We start from the raw sequence: 12,697 nt of genomic DNA, 5'->3' as shown, positions 1-12,697 counted from the left end.
CTAAAATCTACAAATTGATGTCCCCCTTCATGTCAAGTTCAAAATCTGAAACAGAAATTAACTTCCTTTCCCTTTCCCTCCTCTTCCTATGTTTACAATATCTTCCATGTTCTCTCAGTCTTATTGGCCAGAAAACGTGGTCAGAATCATCTTCAAGTTTTTCTTACCTTTCAGTCCCTACATTTAATTACACATCCAATCTACTATTCTATTTTAATAATTTTGAATTTCTAGTCCCAGTCCCACCTTGTATATCTAGGCTTATATGAGACTGTCTGGATTATTACAACAGCCTTTTGACTGAATTTCCTCTCTCTCCTTTTCTTTAAGAAATATTGTTCTATTTTATATTATGTGCCAACGTTGTGCTAGGAGCTTGGAGTATGAAAGGAATTAGACCACCTTTCTCTGAGGAGCTCACAGTGTAGTGGGAAAGATGGATGTGAATAATATTCACCTCTGTATACTATGATGAGCACTATACATACCAACACAGTCCTAGGTGGCAGAGAGTGTGGTGGTTAAGTCTCCCTATAGGAGGTAGACAGGGAGTCAACAAGGGCTTAAGTAGAGAAGGTGACTTTGGGGCTGGGTTTAGGGATGGATAGGATTTCACCTGAGGGGGACAGTAGTGGGGAAGGACATTCTGGTTCAAGAGGATGTTACATCCCATAGACATTAAGGAGCATGGTGTGTTTAGTAGTCTGGTGACCACTGAACACAGACCATAAGGTGGGCAGTGGGTGGACCTGAGGCTAGAAGGTGTATTGAGCCAGATCGTGACGTGCTTCCAATGAGGGACGTGGGTTTTGTTCTATAGATAGTTTACAACCATCAGTTTCACTTCCCGCATCTAACTAAATACCAAGTTCCAACTGGACTCAACATACTAATGCTCAAATCTAATCTATTTTCTCCAATTCCATTGACCTTGCCTTATTTCTGGCTCTATTTTTGGAGGCTCCTAGTTAAATTTCCCTTTATAAAAATGAGGACATCTCTATCTCATCCTAGCCATTAAATTAATGATATTTTCCCTTTCTTATAGAAAACAAATGGATTTGGTAATGTAAGGCAGTATCAGGGTCTGTCTACAAATTTCCTAGAAGACAATCTATACATAAAGTTATATATGTTGCATTTAATTTTCACTAAAATCCTGTGATAAACCTCCCTATCCAGAAATTTTGCTTGCTCATTTTAATCTGGCTACTAGAGAATGGAAAGGTATTTCCACATGGGTCCAGCCTTAAATGACAATATGAGTGGTCAATCATTTCTGCCACCCTTGCTGCCCCAAGGGAGGTAATAAAAGTAGTTAGAACACCTGTCACTGAACTTGGATGTGCATGGTGAGCAAAGCCCTCCACACCTTCCTATTTAGGAGGAGTTGCCACATCTCAGTGGCTCCTAGGCTGCTTAAGCTTTTGATGTACCCTACGTAGACAAAATGGTACAAAAGCAAGGTGGCTAACATCTAACTGTTGCCTTGAGTAGAAAATAAAAGGAATTACAGAACAAACGTTTGGCTAATTTCAAAGTATCCCTTAGTGCTTGAAAACTTTGTCTCATTATTTTTTATACAGAATCAAAGTAGGCCTATCTTAGAAAAGGGAACATCCTTAATGTTGGAGAGGTTTTAAAATAGGCTCTCACTATATCCAACCCAGATTATTGTGCTGATAGACTGATGTTTTCCCCACTTCCTGCCTTTCTTCTCCAGTTATTTTACATTCTACTTTCTGATTTTGCTGTTCAAAATGCATATTGGCCACCTTTATATTTAAACACTCCAGTTTACTTCCTCGTTTCATAAAGCCCAAAATTGCTGGACATGGCCTACCTCCCTCTCCATCCTGATTGCCTATCTTTACCCAACAACAGCACATGAAATTTCTAGGAATAACCCCCCCAAAAATGTGGGAACTGTATGATGTGTGCCTCTATGAAATACTCATTTTTCTCTCTCTTTTTCTTTGTTCATAAAGACAGGGTCTCACCCTCTTGCCCAGGCTGGTCTCGAACGCCTCTTTATACAGTGTTTGTGGAGCTCATGGATTGATTTCTGAAGGTCCTCGAAGTTCCTGAAACTTACTCATTTTGAGTAAGGTATACACTATAGCATTGTTTAGGGGTATAAGCTCCATATATTTTATAAGATTTTCCAGTAGGTCTTTAAACTCTAAAAGGTTAAGAAACACCATAAATCTGTTGAGAGAGCTAGGACACAGATGACCAAATTTGATAGAACAATAAAGAAAGTAAGACTGGATGACAGTGTTGTAGAGTCTCATCGTCAAGTATGGAATCTCATTTATAAAATGTAAAAACTGAGGCCCAGGGAATTTTAATGATTTGCCTGAGTTCATTTACAAACTAAACTACACAATTTAGATTTAACTGTGCAATGTCTTTTCCATTGTTTGCTTTTTCATGTATTTATTGTTTTACTCAAAATTATTATAGAGTGGAAGATACTTGAAAGCAGCAACTATGCCTTGAAATGATGATTATGATGGTGATGGCAATGATGATAAAGATGATTTTAGAGGAAATTATGAATAAGAAACATGTCTAAGACTAAAAAAATACAATTACGTAGTGCTAATTCTTAAATATTTAGAGTACTCAATTTACCTCTTAAAAATCCTGGATAATGAGAATTTATTGATTTAAGTCAACTGCATCCAATAAGTCAGGCAATTTTCAAATAATTGTGTGATTTTTAAAAATGAAATACTCTGAAATGTTGAATACACTAATTTGCAGATCTGAGAACATGTTTTTCATATGGTATCCAAGTGATTCATGAATTGCTTAAGGAAAGAAGTTGAAATTTACCTGAAATATCTTTTGTTAGGCTATGGGAAGCAGAGGAACTTGCTTTACATTTTGGTTTAATCTTCACTAGTAGCTCAAATCTCATTGTCGATTTTACTGATTCATAAAAGGTTATAGAAATGCTATTATTTTGTCAGAGAACTAAAGTGCCCTCTACTGTTTCTTCTTTGTCATTACAGCCAACTTTCTGTTAAGATACTTGATTTAATAGAAAAGTTGTCCTTACAGAAATAACCAGCAATAAATTCATTTCTGATAAAGATTCTAATTATAAAAAAGAAAATTATCATTAACTAAGCATTTTGAAGCATGTGAATGTTTTATAAATTGACCAGTAAATAAAATCCTACATATTTGCCTTAATCATATTTTTGTTACTTTTATCTTAAAAATTCAAATTCCACTTTATAAAAAACATTTCTACTTTTTGGCATTTGTTTCAATTCATTTTATACAGCCTAAATTTTTACAGCCTAAACTATGTTTTACAGCCATTTTATACAGCCTAAACTATGTTGACTAGTATCTTTTTTTAAAAGATGACCAAAATAGATATATTTTTGATTTAAATATTCAGAAGCATAAGAAAATTAAGAAGGGCCAATCACTATGAAGCATAAGAAAATTAAGAAGGGCCAATCACTATTTTCTGAATATAACTAATGAAATTTATTACTGAGAAAAAAATTCTCTTAAGATGTCATGTTATTAACTTAAAAATAGAATCATCTTACAAATTTACATATTTGCTTGTTGTAAACTTCAATTTTGACTAATAATTATGCATGTCACTTCCCTTCACTAAAGTAATCCAAGTTAGCTCTGAGTCATTTCAACCACTATTACTAACAGCATCATTAAAAAAAAAAAAAAAAAAATGTCATTTCCTAGTCTTAAAATTTCAGTTATCTACATGTGTAGAGGCCTAGAATCTGTAGAGAACACTCTTTTACAAGTTCATAAATCCAATTATTTCATAAATCTTTCACCCTTTCTCACTCTCTTTTTCATAGGACCTTTTCATCATTGCCAAGGTTTTAAAAATTTCCTAGTTGTTGGTAGCTATTCAGTTCTTGTACAAAGACACAAATCTTGGCTGCTGGCCTTTTGGCATCTACTAATTTTTTCATAGACCTCAATTGAACTTTCAGCCTGTTCACGGAACTTCAGAGGCTGACAATAGAAACAGCTCCTATTTGTCTTTTCACCCTTCACTTTTAATCCTTTCCATAAGTCACTTGAAAGTACAGTACTAGGTAGTTCAAGGATAGAGAGGAAGAAGATGAAAATCTATTTTCCCTCCATAATGCTTTCAGTTTCCCATTTTCTTTTCATCCAAAGAAAAGCAAATTAAGCAAATAAACATTAACATTGGTAATAATCTAATTCATGTAACTAAGATTGATGTTGGGTGAGCCTCAATCTTATAATGCAGTCATTTGAGCCTTTTCTGTTATGCCAGAATTAACTGTAGAAGGAGCCATAAAAGTTCATATAAAAAAGGGAAAACTGGCTTAGCACTGTGAAGCAGAAGCAAGAGGTGCATGCTAGAAAGTTGGGAGCTCACGTAAATAAACTATAGAACTCAGAATTTGCCATAACGTGCAGATCCTTCTTGGGGCTATAAATTAGGCAGTTAATGCCTTATCTGAACCTGGGAAGAATAATTTTCAGTTGCTTTTCCTCGCCCTCACTAACTCTTCCACAAGGGAAGAAGCGTAGCCTGTCTGCTTGGTGACTGCTTCTCTAAGCTGAGCCCATCTGGATCAGAGCTCAGACCCACCTCCAGGAGGATGTAAAGGCCATCGGCCTTGGATGGCAGCAATTCTGGGCAGCAATTCTCCTTCAGGTAAGTTTCCCCAGGGATTGGGACACAATATTGTGGCTGATAATTTAAACTATAATCTTCACTCAAATACTATTGGTAGTAAAAATGTTATGTTCCTATCTGGAAGATGTTAGAGGGCCAATTTATTATAGTGCCATTTGTTTCTGATGTATTTTTCCCCATGTTCTGAGGACAGCTGCATTGTCAGCTATTGAACTTGTAGGGCCAATAAGCTTCAGCAAATTCACACTGTAAATCCTCTTGACCAATGGGTTTTTATCCATGCTATACTGAGTATATTCTGCAATGTAAGCTGTTTAATTTGCTGTTGCCTCTGTTTCTGACATTTATTTTGTGTTCTGGAAAACCTTTCAGATCTATAATGTCTGACAAAAACATAGGGGAGTAGAAATGTGGAACCAATTACAAATAAGGGAAGCTTACTATGATGGTATTAAGATCCAAGTTTTACATTGCCTTTAAAAAAAGTGTTCACAGGAACACAGGATAAAAATAAATGACAATTTGGGATTGGTGGAAGTTCTTTAATATCCTGAGGATCACTATAAACTTCATGGAAGACCAGGAAGACTGGCTGACAATCATATCAACAGTAGGTGGAAGAAAACTATGGCCGGCTTCCTAGGATTTGAAGGAAGAGGAACACAAATGTTGGATGCCACAGGTAGCCCATTTCCTCAGAAGTAAGCAACCCTGTCTGAGCCCTGGAATCAGACATTTCTCCTAGAAGCCTCAGTTCCTTTTAGTGAGGACCATGGTCTGGGTGTTAGGTTTGCTCATGGCTACTCTGGTCTTTGCTTCTTGGCTTTCTCAGTAAGGATAGCGAGGCAATCTATGTACATATGCATAAACAAACACATATACACATACGCATACACATGCACACCAATAAACAGGCATGTGTAAATATACACGTGCATGTATCTGTGCACATAAATATATGCATATTGGAGAAACTATGAGTTCATATCAAAACTGCAGTTCCAATCCACTCCCTAAGCATACATTCTTGCCTTCCCGCATTCCATATTTATATGTCCTTCCTTCCATAGTGAGAACTTCCAACCACATCAACACATTTATTCATTTGTACAACCCTTTGGTATACCTGAAGTAGGTCTGGAATTGCTTTGCCCATGTCATTATAGTAACAAATCTACCAAGAAGATTTTGAGATTTGCTTGCAGTTCTTCCTCCCCTCCTACCCCAAGAATGAGGGGATATAGTTAGATAACTGTATTTACAAGTTACTTTAGTTGTTCTTTCCTCCTTCCTTTACTTTCCTTTAGTATGGCTGTGGCATTCATTTGAAATATAAATAGGTAAATGTATTTTATTTTGCTTTCAGTTTTAGAACTTCCTTCTGGCCGGGCGCGGTGGATTACACCTGTAATCCCAGCACTTTGGCAGGCCGAGGCAGGTGGATCACAAGGTCAAGAGATCAAGACCATCCTGGCTAACATGGTGAAACCCCGTCTCTACTAAAAATACAAAAAATTAGCCAGGCATGGTGGCGGGCACCTGTAGTCCCAGCTACTCAGGAGGCTGAGGCAGGAGAATTGCTTGAACCTGGGAGACAGAGGTTGCAGTGAGCCGAGATCATGCCACTGCACTCCAGCCTGGGCAACACAGCGAGACTCTGTCTCAAAAAAACAAAACAAAAACAAAAAAGGAACTTCCTTCTTATTGATATTGATTTTTGGAATATGTAGAATATTAACATGCGGCCTGGCGCGGTGGCTCACGCCTGTAATCCCAGCACTTTGGGAGGCCGAGGCTGGCAGATCACAAGGTCAGGAGATCGAGACCACGGTGAAACCCCGTCTCTACTAAAAATACAAAAAATTAGCCGGGCGCGGGTGTGGGCGCCTGTAGTCCCAGCTACTCGGGAGGCTGAGGCAGGAGAATGGCGTGAACCCGGGAGGCGGAGCTTGCAGTGAGCCGAGATCGCGCCACTGCACTCCAGCCTGGGCGACAGAGCGAGACTCCGTCTCAAAAAAAAAAAAAAAAAAAGAATATTAACATGCTTTCAAAAGTCAAACTGTACAAAAAAGGTATAATAAGAGATGTGTCACTTCTTTCTGTATTCCTTCTATCCAATTTCCCCAAACTCCTAAAGGCAAGTAACTTGTTTTCTGGTTTGTGCTTCCAGTGTTCCTTTCTGTAAAAACAGGCATTTATATGAATTTTTAAAAGTCCCTTCTTTTATACACAAAGTTAGCATACTATATATACATTGTTGCATTTTGTTTTTTTCCCTTAATTAAGTCTCCCAGAAATCATTCCCTAACAGTAAATAGTGTTCCTCCTTATTCTGTCTTATAGCTGTATAGTACTTCATTTTCTGTACATACCATAGTTTATTTATTTATTTATTATTATTATACTTTAAGTTGTAGGGTACATGTGCATAACGTGCAGGTTTGTTACATATGTATACTTGTGCCTTGTTGGTGTGCTGCATCCATCAACTCGTCATTTACATCAGGTATAACTCCCAATGCAATCCCTCCCTCCTCCCCACTCCCCCCTCCCCATGATAGGCCCCGGTGTGTGATGTTCCCCTTCCTGAGTCCAAGTGATCTCATTGTTCAGTTCCCACCTATGAGTGAGAACATGCGGTGTTTGGTTTTCTGTTCTTGTGATAGTTTGCTAAGAATGATGGTTTCCAGCTGCATCCATGTCCCTACAAAGGACACAAACTCATCCTTTTTGATGGCTGCATAGTATTCCATGGTGTATATGTGCCACATTTTCTTAATCCAGTCTGTCACTGATGGACATTTGGGTTGATTCCAAGTCTTTGCTATTGTGAATAGTGCCGCAATAAACATACGTGTGCATGTGTCTTTATAGCAGCATAATTTATAATCCTTTGGGTATATACCCAGTAATGGGATGGCTGGGTCATATGGTACATCTAGTTCTAGATCCTTGAGGAATCGCCATACTGTTTTCCATAATGGTTGAACTAGTTTACAATCCCACCAACAGTGTAAAAGTGTTCCTATTTCTCCACATCCTCTCCAGCACCTGTTGTTTCCTGACTTTTTAATGATTGCCATTCTAACTGGTGTGAGATGGTATCTCATTGTGGTTTTGATTTGCATTTCTCTGATGGCCAGTGATGATGAGCATTTTTTCATGTGTCTGTTGGCTGTATGAATGTCTTCTTTTGAGAAATGTCTGTTCATATCCTTTGCCCACTTTTTGATGGGGTTGTTTGTTTTTTTCTTGTAAATTTGTTGGAGTTCTTTGTAGGTTCTGGATATTAGCCCTTTGTCAGATGAGTAGATTGCAAAAATTTTCTCCCATTCTGTAGGTTGCTTGTTCACTCTGATGGTAGTTTCTTTTGCTGTGCAGAAGCTGTTTAGTTTAATTGGATCCCATTTGTCAATTTTGGCTTTTGCTGCTGTTGCTTTTGGTGTTTTAGACATGAAGTCTTTGCCCATGCCTATGTCCTGAATGGTACTACCTAAGTTTTCCTATAGGATTTTTATGGTATTAGGTCTAACATTTAAGTCTCTAATCCATCTTGCATTAATTTTCATATAAGGAGTAAGGAAAGGATCCAGTTTCAGCTTTCTACTTATGGCTAGCCAATTTTCCCAGCACCATTTATTAAATAGGGAATCCTTTCCCCATTTCTTGTTTCTCTCAGGTTTGTCAAAGATCAGATGGCTGTAGATGTGTGGTATTATTTCTGAGGACTCTGTTCTGTTCCATTGGTCTATATCTCTGTTTTGGTACCAGTACCATGCTGTTTTGGTTACTGTAGCCTTGTAGTATAGTTTGAAGTCAGGTAGCGTGATGCCTCCAGCTTTGTTCTTTTGACTTAGGATTGTCTTGGAGATGCGGGCTCTTTTTTGGTTCCATATGAACTTTAAAGCAGTTTTTTCCAATTCTGTGAAGAAACTCATTGGTAGCTTGATGGGGATGGCATTGAATCTATAAATTACCTTGGGCAGTATGGCCATTTTCACGATATTAATTCTTCCTATCCATGAGCATGGTATGTTCTTCCATTTGTTTGTGTCCTCTTTTATTTCACTGAGCAGTGGTTTGTAGTTCTCCTTGAAGAGGTCCTTTACATCCCTTGTAAGTTGGATTCCTAGGTATTTGATTCTCTTTGAAGCAATTGTGAATGGAAGTTCATTCCTGATTTGGCTCTCTGTTTGTCTGTTACTGGTGTATAAGAATGTTTGTGATTTTTGCACATTAATTTTGTATCCTGAGACTTTGCTGAAGTTGCTTATCAGCTTAAGGAGATTTTGGGCTGAGATGATGGGGTTTTCTAAATATACAATCATGTCATCTGCAAACAGGGACAATTTGACTTCTTCTTTTCCTAACTGAATACCCTTGATTTCTTTCTCTTGCCTAATTGCCCTAGCCAGAACTTCCAACACTATGTTGAATAGGAGTGGTGAGAGAGGGCATCCCTGTCTTGTGCCAGTTTTCAAAGGGAATTTTTCCAGTTTTTGCCCATTCAGTATGATATTGGCTGTGGGTTTGTCATAGATAGCTCTTATTATTTTGAGGTACGTTCCATCAATACCGAATTTATTGAGCGTTTTTAGCATGAAGGGCTGTTGAATTTTGTCAAAAGCCTTTTCTGCATCTATTGAGATAATCATGTGGTTCTTGTCTTTGGTTCTGTTTATATGCTGGATTATGTTTATTGATTTCCGAATGTTGAACCAGCCTTGCATCCCAGGGATGAAGCCCACTTGATCATGGTGGATAAGCTTTTTGATGTGTTGCTGAATCCGGTTTGCCAGTATTTTATTGAGGATTTTTGCATCGATGTTCATCAGGGATATTGGTCTAAAATTCTCTTTTTTTGTTGTGTCTCTGCCAGGCTTTGGTATCAGGATGATGTTGGCCTCATAAAATGAGTTAGGGAGGATTCCCTCTTTTTCTATTGATTGGAATAGTTTGAGAAGGAATGGTACCAACTCCTCCTTGTACCTCTGGTAGAATTCAGCTGTGAATCCATCTGGTCCTGGACTTTTTTTGGTTGGTAGGCTATTAATTATTGCCTCAATTTCAGAGCCTGCTATTGGTCTATTCAGGGATTCAACTTCTTCCTGGTTTAGTCTTGGAAGAGTGTAAGTGTCCAGGAAATTATCCATTTCTTCTAGATTTTCCAGTTTATTTGCGCAGAGGTGTTTATAGTATTCTCTGATGGTAGTTTGTATTTCTGTGGGGTCAGTGGTGATATCCCCTTTATCATTTTTAATTGCGTCGATTTGATTCTTCTCTTTTCTTCTTTATTAGTCTTGCTAGTGGTCTGTCAATTTTGTTGATCTTTTCAAAAAACCAACTCCTGGATTCATTGATTTTTTGGAGGGTTTTTTGTGTTTCTATCTCCTTCAGTTCTGCTCTGATCTTAGTTATTTCTTGCCTTCTGCTAGCTTTCGAATGTGTTTGCTCTTGCTTCTCTAGTTCTTTTAATTGCGATGTTAAAGAGTGTCAATTTTAGATCTTTCCTGCTTTCTCTTGTGGGCATTTAGTGCTATAAATTTCCCTCTACACACTGCTTTAAATGTGTCCCAGAGATTCTGGTATGTTGTATCTTTGTTCTCATTGGTTTCAAAGAACATCATTATTTCTGCCTTCATTTCGTTATGTACCCAGTAGTCATTCAGGAGCAGGTTGTTCAGTTTCCATGTAGTTGAGTGGTTTTGATTGAGTTTCTTAGTCCTGAGTTCTAATTTGATTGCACTGTGGTCTGAGAGACAGTTTGTTATAATTTCTGTTCTTGTACATTTGCTGAGGAGTGCTTTACTTCCAATTACGTGGTCAATTTTGGAGTAAGTACGATGTGGTGCTGAGGAGAATGTATATTCTGTTGATTTGGGGTGGAGAGTTCTATAGATGTCTATTAGGTCTGCTTGCTGCAGAGATGAGTTCAATTCTTGGATATCCTTGTTAACTTTCTGTCTCGTTGATCTGTCTAATGTTGACAGTGGAGTGTTGAAGTCTCCCATTATTATTGTATGGGAGTCTAAGTCTCTTTGTAAGTCTCTAAGGACTTGCTTGATGAATCTGGGTGCTCCTGTATTGGGTGCATATATATTTAGGATAGTTAGCTCTTCCTGTTGAATTGATCCCTTTACCATTATGTAATGGCCTTCTTTGTCTCTTTTGATCTTTGATGGTTTAAAGTCTGTTTTATCAGAGACTAGTATTGCAACCCCCGCTTTTTTTTGTTCTCCATTTGCTTGGTAAATCTTCCTCCATCCCTTTATTTTGAGCCTATGTATGTCTCTGCGTGTGAGATGGGTCTCCTGAATACAGCAGACTGATGGGTCTTGACTCTTTATCCAGTTTGCCAGTCTGTGTCTTTTAATTGGAGCATTTAGTCCATTTACATTTAAGGTTAATATTGTTATGTGTGAACTTGATCCTGCCATTATGATATTAACTGGTTACTTTGCTCGTTAGTTGATGCAGTTTCTTCCTTGCCTCGATGGTCTTTACATTTTGGCATGTTTTTGCAATGGCTGGTACCAGTTGTTCCTTTCCATGTTTAGTGCTTCCTTCAGGATCTCTTGTAAGGCAGGCCTAGTGGTGACAAAATCTCTAAGCATTTGCTTATCTGTAAAGGATTTTATTTCTCCTTCACTTATGAAACTTAGTTTGGCTGGATATGAAATTCTGGGTTTAAAATTCTTTTCTTTAAGAATGTTGAATATTGGCCCCCACTCTCTTCTGGCTTGGAGAGTTTCTGCCGAGAGATCTGCTGTTAGTCTGATGGGCTTCCCTTTGTGGGTAACCGACCTTTCTCTCTGGCTGCCCTTAAGATTTTTTCCTTCATTTCAACTTTGGTGAATCTGGCAATTATGTGTCTTGGAGTCGCTCTTCTCGAGGAGTATCTTTGTGGCGTTCTCTGTATTTCCTGGATTTGAATGTTGGCCTGCCCTACTAGGTTGGGGAAGTTCTCCTGGATGATATCCTGAAGAGTGTTTTCCAACTTGGTTCCATTTTCCCCCTCACTTTCAGGCACCCCAATCAGACGTAGATTTGGTCTTTTTACATAATCCCATACTTCTTGCAGGCTTTGTTCATTTCTTTTTCTTCTTTTTTCTTTTGGTTTCTCTTCTCGCTTCATTTCATTCATTTGATCCTCAATCGCAGATACTCTTTCTTCCAGTTGATCGAGTCGGTTACTGAAGCTTGTGCATTTGTCACGTATTTCTCGTGTCATGGTTTTCATCTCTTTCATTTCGTTTATGACCTTCTCTGCATTAATTACTCTAGCCATCAATTCTTCCACTTTTTTTTCAAGATTTTTAGTTTCTTTGCGCTGGGTACGTAATTCCTCCTTTAGCTCTGAGAAATTTGATGGACTGAAGCCTTCTTCTCTCATCTCGTCAAAGTCATTCTCCGTCCAGCTTTGATCCGTTGCTGGCGATGAGCTGCGCTCCTTTGCCGGGGGAGATGCGCTCTTATTTTTTGAATTTCCAGCTTTTCTGCCCTGCTTTTTCCCCATCTTTGTGGTTTTATCTGCCTCTGGTCTTTGATGATGGTGATGTACTGATGGGGTTTTGGTGTAGGTGTCCTTCCTGTTTGATAGTTTTCCTTCTAACAGTCAGGACCCTCAGCTGTAGGTCTGTTGGAGATTGCTTGAGGTCCACTCCAGACCCTGTTTGCCTGGGTATCAGCAGCAGAGGCTGCAGCAGATAGAATATTTCTGAACAGCGAGTGTACCTGTCTGATTCTTGCTTTGGAAGCTTCCTCTCAGGGGTGTACTCCACCCTGTGAGGTGTGGGGTGTCAGACTGCCCCTAGTGGGGGATGTCTCCCAGTTAGGCTGCTCAGGGGTCAGGGACCCACTTGAGCAGGGAGTCTGTCCCTTCTCAGATCTCAGCCTCCGTGTTGGGAGATCCACTGCTCTCTTCAAAGCTGTCAGACAGAGTCGTTTGCGTCTGCAGAGTTTTCTGCTGTGTTTGTTATTGTTTACTGTGCCCTATCCCCAGAGGTGGAGTCTACAGAGACAGGC

At 38.8% G+C, this 12,697-nt stretch overlaps 1 protein-coding gene across 1 annotated transcript in view; it reads right to left on the bottom strand.

Moving 5' to 3' along the window:
* LOC105479556 (translation initiation factor IF-2) overlaps positions 1 to 12,697 on the bottom strand; it is a gene marked incomplete at its 5' end in the record, with an annotated part of 108,038 nt that overhangs the window by 27,330 nt on the left and 68,011 nt on the right. The window lies entirely within an intron of this gene.

The sequence above is a fragment of the Macaca nemestrina genome, chromosome 5 (assembly GCF_043159975.1).
Source record: "Macaca nemestrina isolate mMacNem1 chromosome 5, mMacNem.hap1, whole genome shotgun sequence".
Taxonomy (NCBI): Eukaryota; Metazoa; Chordata; class Mammalia; order Primates; family Cercopithecidae; genus Macaca; species Macaca nemestrina.
Note: the sequence above shows the minus strand (reverse complement) of the source record. Positions and strands in the feature narration are given on the sequence as shown.